At 51.1% G+C, this 12,164-nt stretch overlaps 1 pseudogene; it reads right to left on the reverse strand.

Annotated features, from left to right (window-relative positions):
- Nucleotides 1–4,460: 4,460 nt before the first annotated feature.
- On the reverse strand, nt 4,461–4,579 carry LOC134934976 (5S ribosomal RNA; annotated as a pseudogene).
- Nucleotides 4,580–12,164: the final 7,585 nt, after the last annotated feature.

Consider the following 12,164-nt stretch of genomic DNA (forward strand, 5'->3'; position numbering starts at 1 on the left):
TCATTTGCTAACGCTGGGCGGAGTCACAACACTGGGCGGAGTTAGTCAAATGAGTTACAGATCTGGCCAAATCTATAGGAGACTAGGAGCAGAAGCAGATAGTATGGGCATGGCACAGGCAGGAGTGCACACCTCCCAGCTTTCTGCAGGAGCTTTCTTCAGGCAGAAGAAGGGACACACACTCGTCGAAAAGGGGGCGTGGCTTCACGGGAGGGCCCCCGTTTTCGTCAATGAAGGGGCATGCCCAGTGCTCTGTGAGCTGCTGGCATGCCCCCAGGGGCTGATTATGAGTCCGGGGGGCCCAGGGCACTTGTGACAGGGGAGCCCTATCTCATTGCTGTGCCTGCTGTGGGTTGGGGGCGTGGCCTAATCGCGGGCGCGAGGCCACGCCCCCTTACACAAATTCCGTGTGTTTTTTTTTTTTTTTTACATGGAATTTTGGCCCCTCAGCTAGGGGTAAATCCAGAGGGGGGGTGGTCGCTCCCCTCTACACACCCGCACAGGCAGAAGAAAGCAGGGAGACTGCTGCCTCCCTGCAACACCACAGACCTGCCAACACGCAGCAGCGTGTGCTGACAGTAGCACAATGCTGCCGTTGTTGCTGGCAGGACGGGGGGGGGGGAGCTTCTGAGCTGGGACAGAGCTACTCCAGCCGGGGGGCCCCCTAAAACTGTGGGGCCAACGGTACGTACCCCCTGCCCCCCCCCCCTTAATCCGGCTCTGCTGCTGGAACCCCCCTTAATCCATACCCCCTGATGCCCCCTCTCCCTCTGTCTCCACTATTCACCGCTGCTCTGCTAAGCAGAACAGCGAGTACAGGAGCTTTCCAACTGACCCCCCCGTTACCGCGGGACACTGCGACCCGCGGGTGGGACAGCGGGACAGACCCAAAAAAATGGGACTGTCCCGCGAAAATCGGGACATTTGGGAGGTATGGGGGTGTGTGAGGGGGTATGCCGTACAGACAGACGGGCACCGGCTCACTGTGTGCTTGACCCCCCCCCCCCCCCCCTCTCTGGCGCGGAGGAGCGTCACTTTCTGGCACACTCCACGCTTCTTAGCTGCAGTTTTGTGGGGCACCTGCCGCTGTGCAGGTTCCGTACTGCCTCTGTTATCTCCAGCCCCGGCAACCCCACCGCTAGCTGCAGCGCTGCCACCCACAGTGAGGTGCGCCCAGCTCCTCCACACACTTTAGCCGGCGGGTAACGCTGAAGAAGTCCGAGCTGCTTGCAGGCTCCGACCACCTCCTCCCTCCAGCCGCAGCATCTCCTGGGGGCTAACCAGTCACTCCCAGTCTCTCCTTACCACAGTGCCCGGCAGCTGCGCGAGGTCTGCAGTGTGTGACTGAGGAGGGGGGGAGGGATGCGGACGGGCAGAGGAAGCAGGACTCCAGCCTAAGAGAGTCAGCCATGCCAAGTCTCCACCAGCAGCAGATCCCAACAGGTTGGAGTGGAACAGCAGCAGCCAGCAGCAGTGACTCCGGTAAGACACATCTGTCTGTCACCACTGTTTTGTCCCTAATACCAATCTCTCCCATGCCCTGTGTTCTGTCATGTCCCTGGCCTTGCCCTGCCACCCTTATCCTGGCCCTTTCACCCTTATCCTAGCCCTGTCACCCTTATCATGGCCCTGTCACCCTTATCCTGGCCCTTTCATCCTTATGCTGGCCCTGTCACCCTTATGCACCCTTATGCTGGCCCTGTCACCCTTATGCTGGCCCTGTTACCCTTATGCTGGCCCTGTTACTCCTATCCTGGCCCTGTTACCCCTGTGCTTGCCCTGTCAACCCTATACTGGCCCTGTCACCCCTGTCCTGTTCCTGTCACCCCTATCCTGTCCCTGTCATTTCTGTCCTGGCCCCGTCGCCCCTGTCCTGGCCCTGTCACCCCTTTTCTGACCCTGTCACCCCTGTCCTGGCCCTGTTACTGCATACCCTCCAACTACCTTTTTGGCAGGTACAGTACCCGCAGCGCCTCCAGACCTCTCCCCAATGCACCACACCTCCGCACCTTCCCCTCCACCACATGCGGCACTCCACCCCTCCCCCACACGCTGTGCCTCCAGACCCCCTACACCACCCGCGGCTCCCACTCCTCCGCCCCTTCACCACCCACAGCACCTCCAGGCCCCCTCCACCATCCACCCCCTTTATATGTCTCCCCCCACACCTGCCCCCCTCCACCCGCAGCATCTGTAGACACCCTCCTTCATCCGCGGTCCCTCCCTCCCCCACCAATGGCACCAACGCACCTGCCCCTCCACCACCAGCAGCACCTCCGGACCTCCTTCCCTATGCGCCGCACCACCCGTACCTGCCCCTCCCCTACCCATGGCGCCTGCGGACCCCTACCCCACCCCCGGCACTCCCGCCCCTTCCCATCCCACAGCACCTCCGGAACCCTTCACCCATCCACAACATCCCCACACCTGCCCCTCTCCCACCCATGGCACCCCTGCCCCTCCCCCACCTGCAGTGCCTCCGGACCCCTCCCCAATCTGCATCCCCCACTCCTCTGCCCCTCCCCCACCCGCAGCACCTCCCGACTCTTCCCCATCCGGGCCCCACCCCCACTTTTGCCCCCCCCCCCTCCACCTGCAGCATCTACAGACACCATCCGCAGTCCCCCCCCTCCGACCCGCTACATTCTGTACATCGTGCCCTGCAGGTGCTGTTCACGCCGTCGCAAGGGGCTGCGCCTCCTTCACCATCGCACGCCCTTTCATTGTGCAATATTTAACCACTAACAAAGGAATGCAGGTAATACTTTATATAATACAAATATTGAACCCCAGAAAGGCATGCAAGGGTTAAGGGGGCGTAGCCCCTTGCGGCGGTGTGAAGAGCGCCCGTAGGGCGCGATGAAGCACCTAGTAATGTGATATTTCCGTACACTTTAATTTCTACAGCTGAGAGAAATTTCAATGAGAATTCTTCTTGACATCACATACCCAAGGTAATAATACCATGATCAGAATAATATTGTGCTTTTCTTCTTTATGACGGAAATAAAGCATTACTGTTACTAGTAGCCCATTTACATAAGGCACCATATATTTATTTTGTTTTTAAAAAATGTTTTTAATTAAATTACAGTATATAACAATAACAAAAAGAAAAATCTTCTCTATAGTCTCCAGAGACAGTTGGAAATGGATAGCAATAGGTGAGATGCATTCTGCAGAGATTCACTGTCGTGAATGGATAGCCTATTGCTCAAGTGATACAGTAGCCAGAAGTTAAATAAACTGTTAAGGGGGGTACTCACGGAGCGATATTCTAAGCAATCTGACTAGATTGCTTAGAATATCGGCAGGATCGCTCCGTGTGTAGCCCCCTCGGCGATAGCGATGCGCGGCCCCGCACATCGCTATCGCCGCTGCTAGATTGGCCTGCATGCAGGCCAATCTAGCGGGTCGCTCACTTCACCCGCTGGGTGAAGTGAGCGGCCCCCCCGTCTCCCCCCCGCACGCTCAGCACAGATCGCGCTGTGCTGAGCGGCAGGAGAGATGTGTGCTGAGCGGTTCGCTCAGCACGCATCTCTCCTTGATCGGCCCGTGAGTACTGGGCTTAACCCTATGGGAGATATTCTATTGGCTCCGATAATTGTTCTAGAGAAAAAAAACAGGAGTTTATCAGATAAGTTCCTGGACCTACAGTATGTGTTCTTGCAAACAATTGGGGCTGATAGGGCTGGTTATCAGGGATTTTTTTTTGCCTGCCTCATGCATGTGGAAAAAAATCCCAGATGATTGCTGGCATGGGGGGGGGGGGGGGGTATCCACGGTAAATTACCATGGCTACTTGAGTATCACTGCGTGGAGACTTCATCATTGACATAATGAAGAGTATTTCAATTTTGGCTGCTGAATTCGAATAAGCCACTAAACTTTCTTACCAAGTACAGTACATGGTATTGGCTTCCTTGCTTATTTGATTTGTTCAAAGCAAAGAACGGATGGGGTACCGCATAGTACTTGGAAAAGTAATGCATTATTGAATACAGTTTCCGAGAAAACTGACAGGTAGAGTTTAATCTCGTATTTATCACGATCTACCAATGGTATGCAACCTTTTGGGTAGATACTGTACAATAGTGATTGTCAGTGGTGCTCCCAAAGGTCAACAGACATAATTGAATATGAGAGTAAAGGAAGAAGAAAAAGTTATCTTTGTTGGGAGCAGTCACTCTCGGAAACACGTTTGAATAATAAACAATGTGGTCTATAACGTGATATAGTAATGTGTGAATTAAAACATAACTTTTAATAGAAAAAACTTTAATATAAGCAAACAGACAAGATCAAAAAAGAATAAATAACTGACTGAATTAGTCGTGAACCACAGAATAATCTGAGTCTGTGAATTTATTGATGAAGTTGTTGTCCATTAATTGCATATATGCTGAACATATATCCTAGTCCATGCAGAATCAACCTTTTACTAGTGTGGTACAAGAAGTAACCTACAACACCTGGTATTCACTGGTGGTCTCCCAATCGAGTACTGACCAGGCCCAATACTGTATTGCTTCCAAGATCAGACGAGATTGGGCATATACAGTATGGTATGGTAGTAGGTTGCATGTAACCATATGTTCAAGGTGTCGCTGTTTATAAAGGATATAAAAATGAGTAACCGGAAAAATGTTATAATCCGTGATCCTCACTTCACTGATTAGAGCAAGGCCCTTATAAGGTTACTAATATGACCATCATTTCACCAGTTTGTAGCCCTAGATTAGGAAAATACAAGGGATTAAATCATCTGGTCAATGCAAGATTGACTTAAAAAGCACGTATACTGGTTGGTTCGAAAGTGCCAGTATGAGATATAGGACAGTAACATCTCTGTTATCAGTCAAATGTCCTTATTGGAAGGGTGAGCACATCAATTGAAAAATGTAAACTGTCTCAAATGCTAATATGAAAAGTCACAATAAAAGTGTAACCATATAGTTTTAAAGAAGCTGGAACTGTAACAAACTAGCCCTTTTGCTGTTCTCCTGTCGTGCCTACATACTTAGTATAGGACGGGGAATGCCCTGGGCCAGGAGGGAGCGCCCTGGGCCAGCTCCGGACCATACACTGGTCGTTTCAGGCATGTCGGGGTCTGCGGATCCGGGTCAGCACAATCCTCCGGGCCAGTATAATCCTCATGTGAGCGTGAAGATGGCGCCATTGAAGGGGGCGGAGCTTCTCCTCAAAGCAGACCCAGCAGCGTTCAGCGCCATTTTTCCTGCCTGCAGTCACGGTTCACTGGATCCAGGTCCCTCCAGAGCTTTCTCCAGCAGTCTGTACGGTACCAGGGGGCTGTAGAAGGTAGGGAAGGCTGCTTAAGGGCTGTGTCACCTATTAAGGGACACAGTCAGCGCTGGAAAGGGACTCCCTTTACCTGAAAAGCGCTGTGTGTGGGTTGGCTCCAATCTCTGTGTCTCTCTGCCATTCTTGGGGGGAAACTCTGTCTACATAATACCCTGTGTGTTTGTGGGGTGTTTGTGTGTGTGTGACAACATGTCTAGGGACACTGTTTCATATGCTGCAGAGGATTTGTCTTCCCAGGAAGACTCCATTCCATGTAATCAGGATTGCACTGTTTTAGCACAGATTCCTGCTAGAGAGCCAGAATGGTTAGTCTCTCTGAGGGGGACTATTTCTCAGATATCTGATAGAGTTGCTAGGACTGAGCATGCCACTCAGGTCCTCCAGTCCTCTATGGTGGTATGGTCTGATTCTGCCTCCTCGGGGTCCCCTGCGGTACATTCTCATAAACGTGTGCTTGCAATTTTGCAGGATGACACGGACACCGACTCTGATGCTGCAGACGGTGATGGGGATGTGTTGAGGGGGACGGCATCACTTGCCAAGGGGGTGCAGTAGATGATTGAGGCTTTTAGGGATGTTTTAAACATTTCGGACACAGCTCCGGAACAGGTGGAGGAGGCCTTCTTTGCGGATAATAAGAAGCCCCCCTCACATTCCCGGCATTCAAAGAATTGAATGCTATCTTTGAAAAGGCATGGGAAACTCCGGAAAAGAAATTCCAGATTCCCAAGAGGGTCTTGGTGGCTTTTCTCTTCTCAGAGGAAGATAGGAAGAGATGGGAGTCCCCGCCGATAGTTGACGCCTCTGTATCCAGGCTGTCCAAGCAGGTGGTATTACCGGTCCCGGGATGTACCGCGTTAAAGGACCCGGCAGATCGCAAGGTGGATGCTACGCTAAAATCCATTTACACAGCTTCAGGGGCTATATTGCGGCCTACTATAGCCTGTGCTTGGATTGCTAAAGCTATTGGCAGGTGGTCAATCACTCTGCAGGAGGCATCGATTACGCTGGACAAAGGTGACATTGATTTATTTTTACGTAATATTCAGGATTCTGCAGGGTTCCTGGTGGATTTCATGAAGGACCTGGGTTCCATGGCTGCGAGGATCTCCTTCATGTCTCGGCTCGCAGAGGTCTCTGGCTGTGCAACTGGTCTGCGAACGCGGAATCCAGGAAGTGTGTGGAGGGCCTACCATACAAGGGTCAGGCTCTCTTTGGGGAGGCGCTGGATGCGTGGATTGCCACGGCTACCGTGGATAAGTCTCCTTTTCTCCCCTCAGCTACACCGGCTACGAAGCCTTTTACATCAGCCACATCTGTTACGATCCTGAGGCTCAGGACAGGGGAGATCTTATGTAGTGAGTCCTGAGCACCAAGACGGAATGCTGGGATTGGGAAATGGGAAGGAAATAGCCCCTAGCACCCTACCTCCGTTGTCTTACCCGTGTTATCAATTCACGCCTGAACGACTATGGTTTCTTGGGCCCATGGCAGCCGCGTTTGAAGGGCGGATTAGGTCTGCCCAACTCCGATGCCCCCTCAGGTCTTAAAGAGAGACAAGGCGTGAACTGAGACAGGATAATAACACAGGGACCTCTAACTGAAACAACCACGCTAGGGGCAATAAACTACCTAAAAACTAAACGTATGTGCGGCACGCCGCCAAAGGAAAAAGAACTGCAAAGAGACCACTGTCCACTCCCCTACACGGCACCGCCGAGTTCCGGGGAGGACAGTGAAAGCGGAAACCTCCGCAAATGCACCAATTCACAGTAAAGTAACCACTAAGCGGCATAGGCCGCAACATGCGGCAGAAGCCGCTACTCACAAAACCGGGCGAGAACCCCAGATGACAAACAGGTTCGCAAGGACTAGAAGGATTCCCAGGACCGGCTTCGGACCTCCAAAGTACCAAAGGGCAGGGAGCAAGATCCACCAAACACGGCTGACAGGAACAGAGTTCTGCAAGGCAGGAACAGCATACAAGAAGCTATCACCGGCGGGGCTGCAGTGTGCTGGCTCACATAAAAAGGCCCTGCTGGCCAATAACAGGAGGGCCAGCAGGACCAGCCCTCAGACCCTAATTACTAGTTGCCGTGCAGCTGCCCTGCTGCACGAGCAACCTAATTAACTATTCTTAGCAACGGGGAACGCGGTCCACCTGTGGCGTCCCCGTTGCTATGCACCCGGCGGCCCTGCACGCACGGCGTCCTGCGTTGCCAGGGACCCGGCGGCTATCGTGCGCACGGTGTCCTGGCGTTGCTAGGCGCCGTGCGGAGGACAGGGAAGGAGAGAGGCGCGGCGGCCGTGACCGCTGCTCAGTCAGGGCACGGCCGAAGGCCGCCGCGCCTAACAGTACCCCCCCTTGAGGAGGGGTTAAAGAACCCCTAGAGCCTGCTTTCTGAGGAAACTCCTGAAAGAAAATCCTCTTCAGCTTGGGAGCATGTAAATCTTTATCCAACACCCAAGATCTTTCTTCAGGGCCATAACCTTTCCAGTAGACCAAAAAATAGAGCCGACCCCGAGAAAGCTTAGAATCTAAAACCTTCTCCACCAAGAACTCTTGTTGCCCCTGAACATCCACCGGAGATCTACCCTGGGAATTCCTCCGAGGAAATCTCCTGGAAGAAAAATACTGTTTCAAAAGAGAACAGTGAAAAGTATTGCCAATTTTGAGAGATCTCGGCAAGCGTAGCCGAAAAGCAACTGGGTTGACCTTCTTAATGATAAGGAATGGTCCAATAAATTTGGGTCCCAATCTAGCCGAAGGTTGCCGGAGCTTGATGTTGCGAGTTGACAACCATACCTTATCTCCCACCTTAAAAGTGCAAGGACGTCGGAGCCTATCAGAAAATTTCTTTTCTCGGAAGGCAGCTTTTCTCAAGGCAAGGTGCACCTTTCTCCAAATTGTTCTGAGATGGGAGGTTAAGGTCAACGAGGAGACTGGAGAATGAGGAAAAAAAGAGTTGGCTCTAGGATGAAAGCCAAAGACTGAAAAGAATGGGGACTCCTTGGTGGAAGAATGACAAGAGTTATTATAAGCAAATTCGGCTAACGGAAGAAATTCAGACCAATCATTCTGGAGTTTGGCCGAATACAACTGTAAATACTGTTTTAATAACTGGTTAACTCGTTCGGTTTGTCCATTAGATTGTGGATGGTACCCAGATGTTAAAGAGAGTTTCATATTTAATGAGGCACAAAAACGTTTCCAGAAACGAGCAATGAATTGCGGACCCCGATCAGAGACAATATCCCTGGGCAACCCATGGAGCCTGAACACATGACGGAGAAACAAGACTGCCAACCCTTGAGCAGAGGGTAATCGGGGAAGAGCAATGAAATGAGCCATCTTACTAAAACGATCTACTACCACCCAAATGACTCGAAATCCGGCTGAAAGAGGAAGGTCCACCACGAAATCCATGGATATATGTGACCATGGCCTGAGAGGAACGGCTAAAGGTACGAGTTGCCAGATCGGCAATGAACGAGGAACCTTATGCCGTGCACTAACCTGACAGGAATGGACAAATTCCCTTACATCTTTAGAAAGACTAGGCCACCACACCGAGCGAGAGACTAACTCCAAGGTCTTAGTGATACCTGGATGACCAGAGACTTTGTTGTCATGAAACTCAGCTGAAACAGTGCCTCTCAGAAATTCAGGGACAAAGAGACGATCAGCAGGAGTCGGTTTAGGAGCCTGCTGTTGAAGCTGGACTAACTGAGTAAATAAATCCTGTGTGAGGCCTGCCCGGATGACAGATGATGGAACTATGGGGGTAGTAGCAGGATGGTTATTGTGAACCGGAAGAAAACAACGTGACAGGGCATCAGCTTTAGTATTTTTGGAACCGGGCCTGAAGGTGATAATAAACCTGAAACGAGTAAAAAACAATGCCCAACGTGCCTGCCGAGCATTAAGCCGTTTAGCTGACTCAATATACTGCAGGTTCTTATGGTCAGTAAACACTGTAATAGTATGCCTAGCTCCCTCCAGCCAATGCCTCCACTCGAAAGCCCATTTAACTGCCAGCAATTCTCGATTACCAACGTCATAGTTGGATTCTGCGGAGGAGAATTTCCTGGACATGAAGGCACAAGGGTGTAATTCCTAAGACTCCGGATCCTCCTGAGATAGGATAGCTCCCACTCCAACCTCTGAGGCATCTACCTCGACTATAAAGGGGAGCTCCGGGTTAGGGTGCCTGAGAACAGGAGCCGAGACAAAGGCCTGTTTTAAGGCCCGGAAGGCAGACTCTGCTGCAGGCGACCAATTGGAAGGGTCCGCTCCTTTTTTAGTCAATGCTACTATAGGAGCGACCAAATCAGAAAAGGTATGAATGAACCGCCTATAATAGTTTGCAAACCCTAAAAAGCGCTGAATTGCTTTTAAATTTGTGGGTTGCGCCCAATTAAGGATGGCCTGGAGTTTTTTCGGTTCCATGAAAAATCCCTGGGGAGAAATAATATACCCCAAGAAGGACACTTCCGTGATGTGAAAATCACATTTCTCTAGTTTTGTGTATAAATGATTCTCCCGTAGTTTTTGAAGAACCAGACGCACATGGGTAATATGTTGTTCCATAGACTCAGAATAAATCAAAATGTCGTCTAAATAAACGACAACGAACTTTCCAAGAAAGTCACGAAGAACATCATTGATGAGGTCTTGAAATACCGCAGGAGCATTTGACAGCCCAAAGGGCATCACCAGGTATTCATAATGACCCGACTGTGTGCTGAAAGCCGTCTTCCACTCATCCCCAGATCTTATTCGGATGAGATTGTAAGCTCCTCTAAGATCGATTTTTGAGAAGATAACGGCAGAGCGTAACTGATCAAAAAGTACTGAAATCAAAGGCAAAGGGTATGTGTTTTTAACAGAAATTTCTCTGACGTCCTAAGTGGATGCTGGGACTCCGTAAGGACCATGGGGAATAGCGGCTCCGCAGGAGACTGGGCACAACTAAAGAAAGCTTTAGGACTACCTGGTGTGCACTGGCTCCTCCCACTATGACCCTCCTCCAGACCTCAGAATCTTGTGCCCGGCTGAGCTGGATGCACACTAGGGGCTCTCCTGAGCTCCTAGAAAGAAAGTATATTTTAGGTTTTTTATTTTACAGTGAGATCTGCTGGCAACAGACTCACTGCAGCGAGGGACTAAGGGGAGAAGAAGCGAACCTACCTAACTGGTGGTAGCTTGGGCTTCTTAGGCTACTGGACACCATTAGCTCCAGAGGGATCGACCACAGGACCCGACCTCGATGTTCGGTCCCGGAGCCGCGCCGCCGGCCCCCTTACAGAGCCAGAAGCAAGAAGTGTTCCGGAAAATCGGCGGCAGAAGACTGCTGTCTTCAACAAGGTAGCGCACAGCACTGCAGCTGTGCGCCATTGCTCCTTATGCACACCTCACACTCCGGTCACTGATGGGTGCAGGGCGCTGGGGGGGGGGCGCCCTGAGGGCAATATAATACACCTTGGCTGGCAAATCATCACAATATATAGTCCCAGGGCTATATATGTGCTAAATTACCCCTGCCAGAATCCATGAAAAAAGCGGGAGAAAAGTCAGTCGAAAAAGGGGCGGGGCTATCTCCCTCAGCACACTGGCGCCATTTTTTCTTCACAGTGCAGCTGGAAGACAGCTCCCCAGGCTCTCCCCTGTAGTTTTCAGGCTCAAAGGGTTAAAAAGAGAGGGGGGGGGGCACTAAATTTAGGCGCAATATGTGTATACAAGCAGCTATTGGGGGAAAATTCACTCAGTTATAGTGTTAATCCCTGCATTATATAGCGCCCTGGTGTGTGCTGGCATACTCTCTCTCTGTCTCCCCAAAGGACTTTGTGGGGTCCTGTTCTCAGTCAGAGCATTCCCTGTGTGTGTGCGGTGTGTCGGTACGGCTGTGTCGACATGTTGGATGAGGAAGGTTACGTGGAGGCGGAGCAGAGGCCGATAAATGTGATGTCGCCCCCTGTGGGGCCGACACCAGAGTGGATGGATAGGTGGAAGGTATTAACCGACAATGTCAACTCCTTACATAAAAGGCTGGATGACGTAACAGCTGTGGGACAGCCGGCTTCTCAGCCCGCGCCTGCCCAGGCGTCTCAAAGGCCATCAGGGGCTCAAAAAACGCCCGTTACCTCAGATGGCAGACACAGAAGTCGACACGGAGTCTGACTCCAGTGTCGACGAGGTTGAGACATATACACAATCCACTAGGAACATCCGTTGCATGATCTCGGCAATGAAAAATGTGTTACACATTTCTGACATGAACCCAAGTACCACATAAAAGGGGTTTTATTTTTGGGGAGAAAAAGCAGCCAGTGTTTTGTTCCCCCATCAGATGAGTGAATGAAGTGTGTAAAGAAGCGTGCGTTCCCCCGATAAGAAACTGGTAATTTCTAAAAAGTTACTGCTGGCGTACCCTTTCCCGCCAGAGGATAGGTCACGTTGGGAGATATCCCCTAGGGTGGATAAGGCGCTCACACGTTTGTCAAAAAAGGTGGCACTGCCGTCTTAGGATACGGCCACTTTGAAGGAGCCTGCTGATAAAAAGCAGGAAGCTATCCTGAAGTCTGTATATACACACTCAGGTACTATACTGAGACCTGCAATTGCCTCAGCATAAATAGTGCTGCTGCAGCGTGGTCTGATACCCTGTCAGATAATATTAATACCCTAGACAGGGATAATATTTTGCTAACATAGAGCATATTAAAGACGTCGTCTTATATATGAAGGATGCACAGAGGGATATTTGCCGGCTGGCATCCAGAATTAATGCAATGTCCATTCTGCCAGGAGGGTATTAGAGACCCGGCAGTGGACAGGTGAT

The sequence above is a fragment of the Pseudophryne corroboree genome, chromosome 1 (assembly GCF_028390025.1).
Source record: "Pseudophryne corroboree isolate aPseCor3 chromosome 1, aPseCor3.hap2, whole genome shotgun sequence".
Lineage (NCBI taxonomy): Eukaryota > Metazoa > Chordata > Amphibia > Anura > Myobatrachidae > Pseudophryne > Pseudophryne corroboree.